Genomic DNA, 13,512 nt, shown 5'->3' on the forward strand with positions numbered 1-13,512 from the left:
AGGTTGATATTGAAGAAAGACATGTCTTCAAAGTAAATTTAAATACCTATTGATTTCAGGTGAAAACCGTGGCCTCCAGAATGTACACAAAACAGCTACGTTTGATGGTGACTGATATCTTATAGTGGCAGCTGATACCTTCCATATTTGCGGTGGAAATACTTCCAAAAAATTACAATATTTACTTGAACATATATATAAAATGTTCTCAAAGTTTCATTAAATTACATACATTCCTTTCTTGCTAAAAAAAATTGATGCAAATGACTAAAAAAGCGTAGTCCTAAACCTATTTCCCCCTTAATAATGAAATATTTACCAATGAAATATTTACCAATGAAATATAAATTGAGATAACACTCATGCGTATACGTTTCATTCTGTTTGCATGTTTAGCGATACACATTTTCACAGTGGAAAAAAACAAAAGAAAACACTCCAACATTTGTTCAACAAATTTTCATCGATACCAATAATAAAAAATCTTTCGACGTTTCGACCAAAGGAAGCTGGAATTTTTCCAAGAAAATTGAAATATACTGCAAACTAAAAAAAATATGAATGAATTGTGCTGTAAAATTTGATCGACGAGCGAAAGGAGTACTTATACATTATGTATACATTAACAATTATGCGTAAACAAAATTACCACTCGGGAGTTGTTGAAAAAAACGACAAGTTACAAAAACGATTCCATTGTTTTTGAGATTATTGTACAGATATCGTTAGTATAGAACTGCTACAATGGATGATAACGGTGCAGCAAACGGAAGATTCTTGGAATGCGAATAGAAACATCCTTTAACGTGATACTGTAACGAATACCAAATATCTGCAACGAGAAATTTGACAAGTAGCTTTTTGTGTGTTTTATAAAAATAAATGTGAAATTTAATCTCCTATAGTAATTTTCTCCTTTTTCCACGTACGGTGACATTTATTCAATCTTTCTTCTACCCGTGCTTCTTTTCCAACATTATTTTACTTTGATCTTTACCAAACGATATCATCGTACTTTTTTTATTTGTATCCTTTTCTTCATTTTAATATTTTCTTTTCATCATGGCATTTTCCATTTCTTAACATTGAAATGACCTTAAGAAGAGATAGAATAGAAAGATGTCAATTTTATTCCACCGGTTTCCAAGTAAAAAATGCTAGAAAATTTCTTTGTTTAGTTATTTCAAGAAATTAATAGGTTTAAAAGTATTTCAAACTACATATTATTATATTATATTAGGACACTCGGTATATTTAATTAGATTGAAAGCCTAATTATTTAAATATTACTAACATTCACTGCCATTGTTTCAGCTAATTTATCAATGTTAATATTGATTAACGTTACAAAAAAATAATAATAATTCCAAGTCTGAAAACCTACATTTTCAATTTGTCTTTTCTATTCTATAAATAACATTATTTTACTTTGATCTTTACCAAACGATACCTTCGTACTTTTTTATTTATACCTTTTTCTTCATTTTAATATTTTCTTTTCATCTTGGCATTTTTCATTTCTTACATTTATTCTTTACTTGAAAAACCAACGCTATTCGACTCTTCGTACGCTTTTACCAACGATAACCCACGTAAATAAAACTAGTTTTAGTTACTTGAAAAAAAAAATGTTCTACGACGCTTCCGTAAATGATGATTCTACATATTCGCAACGATTCGCTCCTAGTGCATAGCAACCTACGAAATGGCGCAATGGGGCCATCATGGCACAATAATAGCGGTGCAAACGGTAGATTCGCAACGTCCGCTGGTCTATTAATAAATTTGAGAGAGCACCATCTATTTTGGAAACGATAAGATCGCTCGAACCGAGTTACCTCTGTCTGGACCACACTGTTGCATTTTACCTATTCCTCGTTAGCAAAAAAAAAAAAAGAAATGCGCTCGGAAAATGAAATCTACTTAAAAAGGTTTTACGTGTCTCCTTTGACTCGTTTGAAAAATTAGTTTATGGCGATGGTTGTTTCTCTGCAGTTTGGATGCAAACTGCAGAGAACTGACCTCGTGAGGATCTTTGCAAACCTAGCGATATTACAACGAACCACAGAAATCCAAATCAGCAAAAATTCTAGGGTTGAAATCGCCTTATTTACTTATCGTTACATGAATATTACGATACCCGAAAGTTGATAGGGATTTGTTAGTAAACGATTGGAAAAGGACCAGCATTATTAGCTATTTTAAAAATACACGTTCGTCACGTTGTTCGACGTGTATACCGTTAGCCAGTTCACATATCTTACACCAAGCAGGAACACAGTGTAAACCCATTTACGCTAAAAGCTGACCTGCATATGCAATGACTGTCTTCACTCTTCCATGTTAATTTGCTTTCATGTGGATAGCACAACAGTCGAACAGGTTTCCGATCAAAGTGTACGCTACCACATATCTACGTGCATGATTGCTGTTTTCTGTATTACACCTAGCTTTATCGTACATCTATATACAATATATCTACAATATATGTACAAGAATATACAAGAATGAAAGCCCTGACTCACTGACATATCAATGCCCAGGCTAAACCCTTGAACCTAGAAAGCTGAAATTTTGCACAGAGGTTTCCTGTATGACGTGTACAAGGAATAAGAAAGGATATTTCGAAATTCAACTATGCCACGTTGACAGGCATATTTTATTATTAAAAACAAAAACCTGAAGTCTCTTTTAGAAAACCCTTTACTCCACACTCTTTCCATGTAACGTCTGCTCATATATTTTTCTCTAAATCTCTGTATATACACCATATTTTGATTTGCTTTCTCTTGAAATTTTAAGGAAACATACATTTTTTTAAAATTTGCTCTAGCATCTATTTTTTCTACATAACCACTAACAAAATTTTCTAGATTTACGATGTCCCCTCATAGGAGACATCCGAGTGCAAAGGGTTAAGTGTGCCAAAATGTTCGTTCGAATTTTAACGCATAAATAAACAGCAATTTTTCTTAGATGAAGAAATATATTTACTCTATAACATATTGTCTATTCTGTTTTATGATTATTCCCCGTCTTTTGGGCTAATTCATGATTCCACAAACGACAAATACAGTCGAAAACATTCTTAAACTAACCATGAAACTACTTTAATGTATTCACTGCCAACTACGAGATGTCTCGTAATTCAAATTGATTGTAATTACTCAAGGTTTATGTATATGCTTCTGAGCCACGAATTATTATTGCAAAAGAAGATTGTAAATTTTCTTTTTAGAACAACAAATTTAATATCACTTTTTATTATCAAAATAATAACCTAAATTACACATCTGTATTCAATCTTGGCGTCCAAGGCAAAACGCTTCATTTGCCTGGCAGTGAATGGGATAAATTGATCTTTATGTTTAGTCTCTCTGGAAAAGAGCGTAACATGTAAATAAATACCATAACATTTAAGATTAAAATCGTTTTTTGGAGTACAATGATCACAATTGTAATATTCGTATGATGGATTAAAATCTCGATAAATATGAGCTTTGAAAAATATATTTGTATTTTCCCGTTCGAACCAAACAATGTTCTCCTGTGACATTTTGTTTCAATTATAAAAGAAACATGAGAGATATTTAAGACGCAAGAGTGAATTGAGACGTTCTGTACCGTATGTAAAGGAAGAGAGCCATCCGACCAAACTTCTCGATGAAATTGACTGCAACGTTGGTGAAACGTAGGAACCTAGGTACGCTTTTCAAAAGGACACTACTTATACCCAGATGCCTCGAGTAATATCAACTCCTTTAACACATTCGCTACGGTAACTTTTTCCGTCGACTTTCATATTTGACGGCACGGGTCAGTTACATTCCGTGGTAGACTTTCATAACTGGCTGGGATACAGGGAAACCAGGAACGCAGACTTTTTAGATACACCTCGTAAATTTCGGTGGAAATTGTGAAGATTGGAGTCGTATCGTGGCTCTAAAGACCATCCCGATAAAGAGTAACCTTCGTGACATTTGTATGTATGTATAGTAAAGGAAACTAACGATGAACGATGAAGTTCGTTTCACCGTTTAGATATGAGAGCTGTTCAAAAGGTGTTTATGTAAAGCTTGCAGGTCACTTTGTGGGGGACTCATAAATAATTAACAGTTCGGAATTCGTTTTGGAAACTCATAAATGATTAACCCATTTGCATCACACGGAAAAGTGGAAAATTCGTTCTTATCGCCAATATTTTATTTGGATACAGTTTTCAATTAAATTACGCGCATACATACAGTAGGTGTAGAAAGTATTCGTACACCGATCAATTTCCAAAAAAAATGTGTAAAATTGTAATTTATTAACTTATTTTTGATAAACAATGACATTCTACATATTCACGGAAATCTCTAGAATAGATAGATTACAAGAAAAATAGCTATTTATGTAAATTGCGAAATTAACAAGAAAAAAACATTTAATCGATAGAAATGTTGAAGCAATAAATATTCGCACAACTGTTTAAAAATACTTTACTGGAAATATGATGTTTTCTAATTCGTACGGAGCAATAAACTAATGTGTTTACGTTACAAGCTCTACTGTAAATGGTTCGTCATAAGAATCGTACAAATACTTATTGCTTCTATACTTTTACCCACTTTTCGCATCTTTTTGTTAATTTCACAAATTATATTAACTATGTATGTATGTATGTATGTATTCATTTATTTAATGCACCCCCAAGGGTTTGCATGGCCCCACTTTCGTTTACAAATTCTTTACACCTTATTCTTACTCTAACCTTAAATTACCCTTATCGTGTCTTATTCTATCCTTATCCTATCCTTATCTTACAATTAATCTCTATACACAAAAAAAAAAAACCGCAAAAAAAAATTATATTAATTAGTAAATGTTGTTTGGACTATATCTACCTTAGAGACTTTCGAGAATATGTAACATATCATTGATTACAAAAAAAGAAGTTAAGAAAGTACAATTTCACACAAAAGTTTTTTGGTAAATTGATCGGTGTACGAATACATTCTACACCTATTGTATGTATATGCGCCTGTGGTGATAATTGCCAGACAAAATGCGCGTATATGAACATATATGCGCTAGTGATGCAAATGGGTTAAGAGTTCTGATTTCATTTTCAATAGTTCTATAGTTTCTGATCTTTTAAACTAATATGTAAAAGATAATTTTAATTAATAACTCGTTTGATGAGTCATTTGTTACAATTATTGTATAAACTTGAACAATACAATTATGACACATAAAGGGAGCTTCATAAGTCAAATTCGACAATACTTTAAGCACTTTATTATTAATCCTTTGCACTCGAAGCCATTTTATTACTGAATGTGCTAAGTGGAATCATGTTGTATTAACCCCTTCCCGTACTGTTGAGAGAGTATCAATGGATACAGTAAGCATTATGTATATGTCATTTGTTTCATCTGTCTTCACTTGTTCTGTGAAGCTCTTGTGTGTAACCGCCATATCACGTTGTACTTTTATAATTACAATAAACCTTTATATAGTGTTTTCACCTTAAAAGCTGTATCTCATTATCAGCCTGTTATTCTCACCTTTTCCTCACTTACTGGTTTCTAACACGTACTTTGACGAGTCTGACTCGCGATGAAGATTTTGGCCCAAAACATGAATATCACGAGCCAGGCTCGTAAACAAATAATCGGGCTAAACATAAACATCAGTTTCTGGCCCTAGTTTCGTCGAATTTAATGACACGGGAAGGGGTTAAATAATGTAGCATAAAAAGCCTGTAAATTATTGCAATGCACCTTTCATTTACTTGTTCGTGCTGCTCGAATGGAAACCTCCCAGGAACTGTACGCCTTCGAAAATATGTATTGTGCTCGAGAGAATTTATCTTCTCTGATTTCTACCAACATTTTTTGCATTTCCGTCTCCTCAGAGGTGACATTCGAGTGCAAATTTTCATAGAAAGATAGAAACAGAAAGTAAAAAAATTACATGCCAAGTACATGAAAAAGTTAAGGACGAAAAAAAGTAATTACAAAAAAATAGAAGGCATTTTCAGATCGTCAATACCCATACTTCCTCTCTCGCAAACTTTCAGATAATTTGTCAGTTTAAAACTCTGACAAGACGAGTACACTTTCATTATTTAGCGTTTTCAAATAATTCTTATTCATCGACACCTTGTCGTTACCTGGCCACGCCAAGCATTTGACTTCCAGCCCGCCCACATCTAGAAAAATTTCTAAACAGTCTCAGTTTGTGGCAGATACGCTATTTAGCTTCTTCATTTTACTGCCAAAGTGCGGAGCAGTCACTTTGCATGAGTTGTCATTAGGGTCTGAACGTCCGCACTGTTAAACACAGCATTTTAGCTGCGCATAGTTGGAAAGCACAGAATTTTACATTGCGTTACACAGTGTCGCCTTTGCACTTTACTGGAAAGGACCTTCATATACTGCCAGCTCATTTTGATTTCACTACTTTCTTGTAGTTTTTTATGGGGATCTTCTATTTTTCTATGATTACTCCTTTTCGTCCTCCCCTTTTTAATGTACTTGCCGTATTTCTTTTACTTTTTTGAAGTTTTTTATGGGGATCTGATATGTATTCATACGTCTTCATCACGGAACGTAATTATTTGGAATAAACAAAGACATTCGTCGAAAAAACAATAGCATGGATACCATCTCATCAAGGTATTCCTGAAAACGAAAAAGCTGATCTAGCAGCCAAGGAAGCAACAAATAATACCACCAATCACGAAATACCGATTCTTCTACAAGATGTTAAAAGATACTTACACGATTGCATCAACAAAAAATGGAACAATATTTGGAAAACAGAAAAGAGACTGAATAATCCATAGAATAACAGATGACTTTTTCGAACAATCACCCACAGGATACCTCAACAGACTAGAACAAGTCAAAATTACTCGCATCAAAATTGAACATACAAAATACACGCATAAACAACCTACTTGAGAAGATCATTAGACCCACCTGCCGTACGCGCAACGAAATTCTAACAATAGAACACATAATATTTACCTGTAAAATTACGGAACTACTCCGCATACAACACGAACTACCCACTAGTTTAAAGGAAGCGTGGAGCATAAAAGAAAACTTAAACAAAATAATCCAGCTACTTAAAGATGCACATATATGAACCAACATCTAACATTGGAGAAAACCTCATAAGAAACTGTCGCTAATAACCGAAGGTTATTTAACTGAATTTAACTCAATTAGCTGTATGTAGAGTGCTCAATGTTAGTCATCGACTGGTACTTCCTCAAACATATCCAACAAACTCCAATTCTGATTCAACTCATTTGACAATGCAACTCCAACAGGTATATCAGTACTTTAGTTATTATTATATATCAAGTAAAATATTTGAGACTTTAACAATTATTTGTTTTTTACTTGTACCAACTTACATTTACTAATAATTTAATTAAATAATATCTTGTGTGTAACAGCTGGAAAGCCAAAAACAAAACAAATTAATAATTTTAAAAGACTTAATAGAACACTGTTCTAAAAATATAGTTCTTCCCAAACATTTATATGAGTTAATAAATGTTAATTACATAAAGAAAAGAGACTTCTGCATAGCAGCAAAGAACTTTAGAAAATTTCTTAATAATTTTAAATTATCTATTCCTCAAATGAAAAAGTTGAATCAACAATATAATAATATTTTAAATGACTATCAACAGACTAGGCATACGTTAGACTTGGAACTGCCAAAAGCAATAAACATGTATGGTGCTAATAGCAACATTTTTCTCTATTTTATCTTAATATTATAGACATTTAGTTATTCACTGATAAGAGTAAACTTTATATAAAGGTTGATGCGACGTTAAATATGTAAAAAAAAAGAAAAAAAAAAGATTCGTCAATTCCCTAAAACACCCGAAAAACGCACACATATTTGTAGGGAATCGATACGAAATGCGACGTAGTACAGAAATGTATACAGTTGGCACGCGGCGGCAGCAAAGAACTATGAAAGAACAATATTCGACGATCGGTAGTTAGTCGAGATCGAACTATGGTCGAGGTGACGCACGGTTTTTTTTCACTTGAAAACCCCTCCAGCCCTACACATTATACACGTCGCACACGCATTAAGCATACCTTACAAATAATTCTATCAATTAGAACTGCTGGATAATTTTTTAAACAATTTTAAGCGCGTGAATCTATGCAATTTTCTCTACGTAAGAAATTTTCTTTCGTAACGATAACGGTACAGCTATTTTTACAAGAGTTTAATGTTTTTCTATCCGTTGCACAAGACGCTGGATAACACGTATCGTTTAAGTAGTCCTAATGGACTCGATTGTAAGAATTGATCTAAATGTCTTGTACCACAGCAATGTCAGACTCTTGTCTCGAACATTGCTATGGATCTCCTTGAAGTATATCTTCTCGTTGAAATAATTGTGGTAGGAAATCTAATTAGTTTGCATAAATCTGAAACAGTACGCGTTTATTATAGAATATAAATATTGAAGCAGTTTTAAGGATGGAGGTTAACAAAGTTTGTTTAGTAGGCTCGATAAACAACCTCCATCCTTAAGTCTTTGCACTCGAGGCCTTTTTTTCTGGTATCTACGAGTAATTCGAGATGCTTTCTTAACATTCTATTGCCACGAATGCTGAGATTATATTGACTTCGAAAATGAGATCTCTAATTTGAGATTTGAGAATCAAGTCACCTTTGCTTCAATGACAATCACTTTATTGGCACTTCGAGTTTCAAAGAAATTAAACCTAAAGAAAACCTAGTGGTGACTGAGAGTCACCTCTCGAGTCCAAAGGGTTAATCTTTCCAAGCTTAAATGGACGTAAAGTACGGTGCATGCAATGAAACAGGAGCATGTAACCATTTCGCAGTCGCGTTTCTTTCCACGACAAATCGATGCAAAGTACTTATTACTGACGTATTAACTGACGCTCTTTACAATTTGCACATCTGTATTGCTCTTTCGTGATGTAACCGTAATTACATCCTCGGGTATAACGAGGTTGCTTGGCGATAGTCGGCTCTTTTAACCCGTTATATTTTCTGTAGCCATGGTACCGATTGGAATTATTTTTGGGTAGCGCGCGTTCTCCCAATTATCGCTTAGAAACATATACATTTTATTCAAAGAAGTTTAAGCTGTTTATCTATTATTCTCGATGCTCGATATTTTCTATCGATTTACTCATAGTTTCCTTCTCTATGCCCATGAAAAGTTTATCAAAAAGAAAGGAGAAAATAAAACACTCAAATGTTTATCAAGAAGGAAAAAGGAAACAAAAACAACATCTTACATGGAAAAAAATATTCGATTGGTAGAAATCTAAGAAGTTAGTTTCTAGATTATATTTAAGTTCAAAAACTATTTTAATTTAGATGAGCAGATTACGCGACGAATCTGTTATAAAATTCAAAGAAAGAATCATATAATAATGTACAATTCAAAAAACCAACTGAGAAAATGGTATTTTCGTCCTGTGTTTACACGATTACTAATTATAGTATAAGACAAGCAGTGGTCCGGTGCTACAACAGACTAGAGAAATAAGAAATGGCAAGCAGTGGGAGGTTGGTATCTGAGAGACATACAATTGTCGTCCCTTCTTCACGAAGGTATCGTCTTCGTTAATTATAAGATAAGCAGGTTTCACTGGCTAAATAACGTCTACGTCTGCACGCTCGTACCGGGAATATCCCGTGGTTCGATCGCAAAGAGTTAACCCTTTGCACTCGAGGCCTTTTTTTCTTTTATCTACCAGTAACTCGAGATGCTTTCTTAGCATTCTATTGCCACGAATGCTAAGATTATATTCACTTCGAAAATTAAATCCCTAATTTGAGATTTGAGAATCAGGTCACCTTTGCCTACACGACAATCATTTTATTGGCCCTTGAGTTCCAAAGAAATTGAAGCAAAAGAAAACCTAGTGGTGACTGAGAGTCACCTCTCGAATGCAAAGGGTTAATTCGAGTATCATTCAATTGCAAGTCACGAAAAATGTATCTTGCCTTTTCCTCTTATCGGTCGATTAGGAACACGGTTCAAAGCTTCAAAGGCTTCGCTTCTCCGTATCATTATAGTTTCTGTTGTTTTTTGCGTTCACAGAAAAATCTGGTTATGTCAGGTCTACAATGGTGTTATTAATCGATTAACCGAGAACGACGAGCCAACTCGTTATTTTTACTCGTCTCTACTTTCAATACGTTTACGCTTATACGCTCCTTTGCTGGCCACTTTACACCAAGTTGATCTTCTATTCACTTTTCAACCTCGACGCGAGGAATTTTTGCGATACTAAAAATAAAGTCACCTAACCCTCGATTTACACGGTTTTCAAAGTAATGGATTTGGAAGAAAATAAAAATTTACGCAAGAAAACGTATGGACCAACATCTAACATTGGAGAAAACCTCATAAGAAACTGTCGTTAATAACCAAAGGTTGATGCGACGTTAAATATGAACAAAAAAATTACGCTGCAAACATGTTTGTCCCGTCATCTTTTATTGAAGTGTAAGTTCTTATACGACGTCAGATTTTAAATACAAAATTTAGTAGTTTTTAATAGTTTTTAGTTTCTATAACTCCGATAAACCATTAAATTTTGTATTTAAAAATTGTTCAATATTTCTTACAATTTCGGAGATATTAGCAAAAATATCATTAAGAATAAATCATGGTATATGTTGTAAGTCGCTAATAATCCATGATGTTGATGCAACGTTAAGCTTATTAAATAAAAAAAAAAAAAAAAATAACAGCGTTACGATCGATTCGAAGACTCGTTGGATCCATCGAGAGAAAATAATCCGCGAAAGATTAATATTACAGCAAAATTATACTCCCCACAATTGCTACAACAAGTATTGTTAATAAATAATTAATTTAACTATTGGCAGAAATGAATTTTTAGTTATTCAAATCAATAGATGTAAAAAAAAAGAAAAATTTCTTACGATTAATGTCTTCAATGTAGACTTATTTATATGCAATTATTTTTATAATAATATAAAAGCGAAACATTTCGGCTCTTCGAGTTCTCTAAACTTATTAGGTATACCTCGGTATTTATATTATATTTTTATTAAAAAAATGAAATATATGCAATTATTTTTATAGTAATATAAAAGCGAAACATTTCAATGAAGACTTATTCTGAGCCGTAATTCTTATTAGTATTTAAGCGACTATTAAATTGTACTGTATGCTTTATAAATGGTTAATCAATTCGGAAATACTCGTTTTATTTGCATCTCGAGTCACAGATTGTTATTATTACTATAAAAGGCCACCGTTTAATGTATTTCTCTTATTAATTAAAATAAAAAGAAAATTACAAAAATAAACAGTAGAAAGAAAAATCATATCGTATATTGGCTTGTTTCGTCGCATCTCATCTCTGCCCACGATCCCCTTCGATAGAAATTGTACCAGGGTTAACAACGATGGATCGCATCGAGTGTAGGATACGAGTGACAAGGTAATAGTGACGTTGGTGTAATTTAGTGTCTATTACGCGTAATGCTGGACAAAGCCGGACACCAATTACTATTTTGAAACGAATTGAAAGTGATGTTAGACTGTAATAAGAGTTCTGTGGAACAAAATTTAACGCGACTGCAGCGGTGGTATTCCGCGCAAAATGTGTTGCTTAAGGAGGGAGTTACAAGTAAAACGCTGAAAATAAGGCTTTATTTATGAATTTATAACGAACGAACGGTTCAATAAAATTATTTGAAATTTTGTACACGTTTGTATACGTAATTGAAATTACGGAAAAAATGTTTGTATAAAGATTCATTGATGTATTTACGCCAAAGGGCGAAAATTGATTAGTTTAGAAGTTATGAATTTTGCGAGCAGCGCTCGTATACTCGACACATGGTTCGTCGACGCAAATGGTTCGTAATTGTTACGAGGCTTCTGTCTAGAGTGTGTTTTAATTATGCATCGACAAATGCACAATCTGCTGTGTATAAATAACAATGAATCACGGTATGTAGATCAAAAGATTACAGCGTTCGGTAAATAGTTTACAACAGTGTTTCTCAAACTAGAACATTGACAGAAGTTTGTAAGCTCTCAAAGTTTGGATAAAAGAGGTTCTACTCTATATAAATTGATTGTAATGCAGATCAAGTTGAGAAGATAGAAGGTTGCTAATTAAACGTAACAAACTGACGAGTAAACATTTTTACTTAAACCATAGTTATGAACGATAAAATATAAAGGCATAGAATTAATTTCTATTTCTACAGCTAATAACACTGTCCAACACGATTTTTTTTCCGCGATATCCACAAGGTGATTCTTATAGGGTTCCTCGTCCTAAATACGAATCTGAAAGTGAAATTGCTCCATCACCCTTAGTTTTCGAGAAATACGAGATTTTGTAAAAACGGTCGATTTTTAGAGAAAACGTAGTACTACTTGAAAACTACGAGCGCTAGAAAGTTCTATTTAGTCTTAAAAGATAGAGGAGTGTTTTCTGAATATGAAGACATATTCCTTTAGAATTATCTGCTCCTTTGAATGCCTGTAAATGAACACCGAAGTTCAAAAAGGTGATGATGCGTGAATCTTTCACGAAATACTTTTGTATTTTAATGAAAAGTTATTCACCTAGGTCGATTTTACACTACGTTATCGGATTCTGCAAACATTTCTCAAGAGAAAACCACCCGCGGCAAATGTTGGAACGGTTTCTAATCCATACGGTTTGACAAAATGTCAACTCGGAACGCATGAACTGTGTTTTGCCGCTGCACAGCCATTGTTCGCTATGTTTCGGTCAGTCAGGGCCGTCGCTACGGGATTCGCCTAATCGGTGCCACGCGCTATCGGTTTTTGTATTACATTTACATGTTCCAGATAAGTAATTCTTCATTTTTAATGTTTCATTTATACTGCAACTTAACAAAACGGAGACAATTTTCTACTGTTTAAATTTTAATCATTAATTTCCCGTTTTTGTATCTTCAATTATTCGACTTTTGCTAATTTGGTATTGAGCAAACTTTATTTAAATCTAAATTGAATTATTTAACAATTAATTCAATCTGTAATTGTATATTTTGTTGTTAATTTTTAATGAAAACTGCTAACTATAAAAAATCTCTCTTTAGAGCAGAGTTTACTCCCCAAACACTAACTTAAATAACAAAAGATTAAAGTATCGAAAAGTAGAAACATTAAGCTTTAAAATGGTTTTCTATTCGTCAATGTGGGGCGAATTTTAACCAAGTTACGAGAATTTGATGGTTATTATCCAAGCACGTGGCGACGATTGTGCAGAACGCATGACGACGGCCCTGATTCACCGATATAAAGCGAGCGAAGCCTGCGCGCCGGCAAACAGAATTCGTGCGTTCTAAATTAATATTTTCTGGATCTGTACGAACTAGAAAACGTTCCAACATTTACTGCGGGTGGTTTTCTCTTCAGAAATGTTTGCAGAATCCTATAATGCATAGTAAATTCGACCTAGACGAATAACTTTTCAT

At 33.6% G+C, this 13,512-nt stretch overlaps 1 protein-coding gene across 3 annotated transcripts in view; it reads left to right on the forward strand.

Annotated features, from left to right (window-relative positions):
* The window catches only part of LOC128875577 (myc box-dependent-interacting protein 1), a 75,209-nt gene that overhangs the window by 45,206 nt on the left and 16,491 nt on the right, over positions 1 to 13,512 (forward strand). The gene's annotated exons all lie outside the window — the stretch shown is intronic.

Source organism: Hylaeus volcanicus, chromosome 4, assembly GCF_026283585.1.
Source record: "Hylaeus volcanicus isolate JK05 chromosome 4, UHH_iyHylVolc1.0_haploid, whole genome shotgun sequence".
NCBI classification, from domain to species: domain Eukaryota; kingdom Metazoa; phylum Arthropoda; class Insecta; order Hymenoptera; family Colletidae; genus Hylaeus; species Hylaeus volcanicus.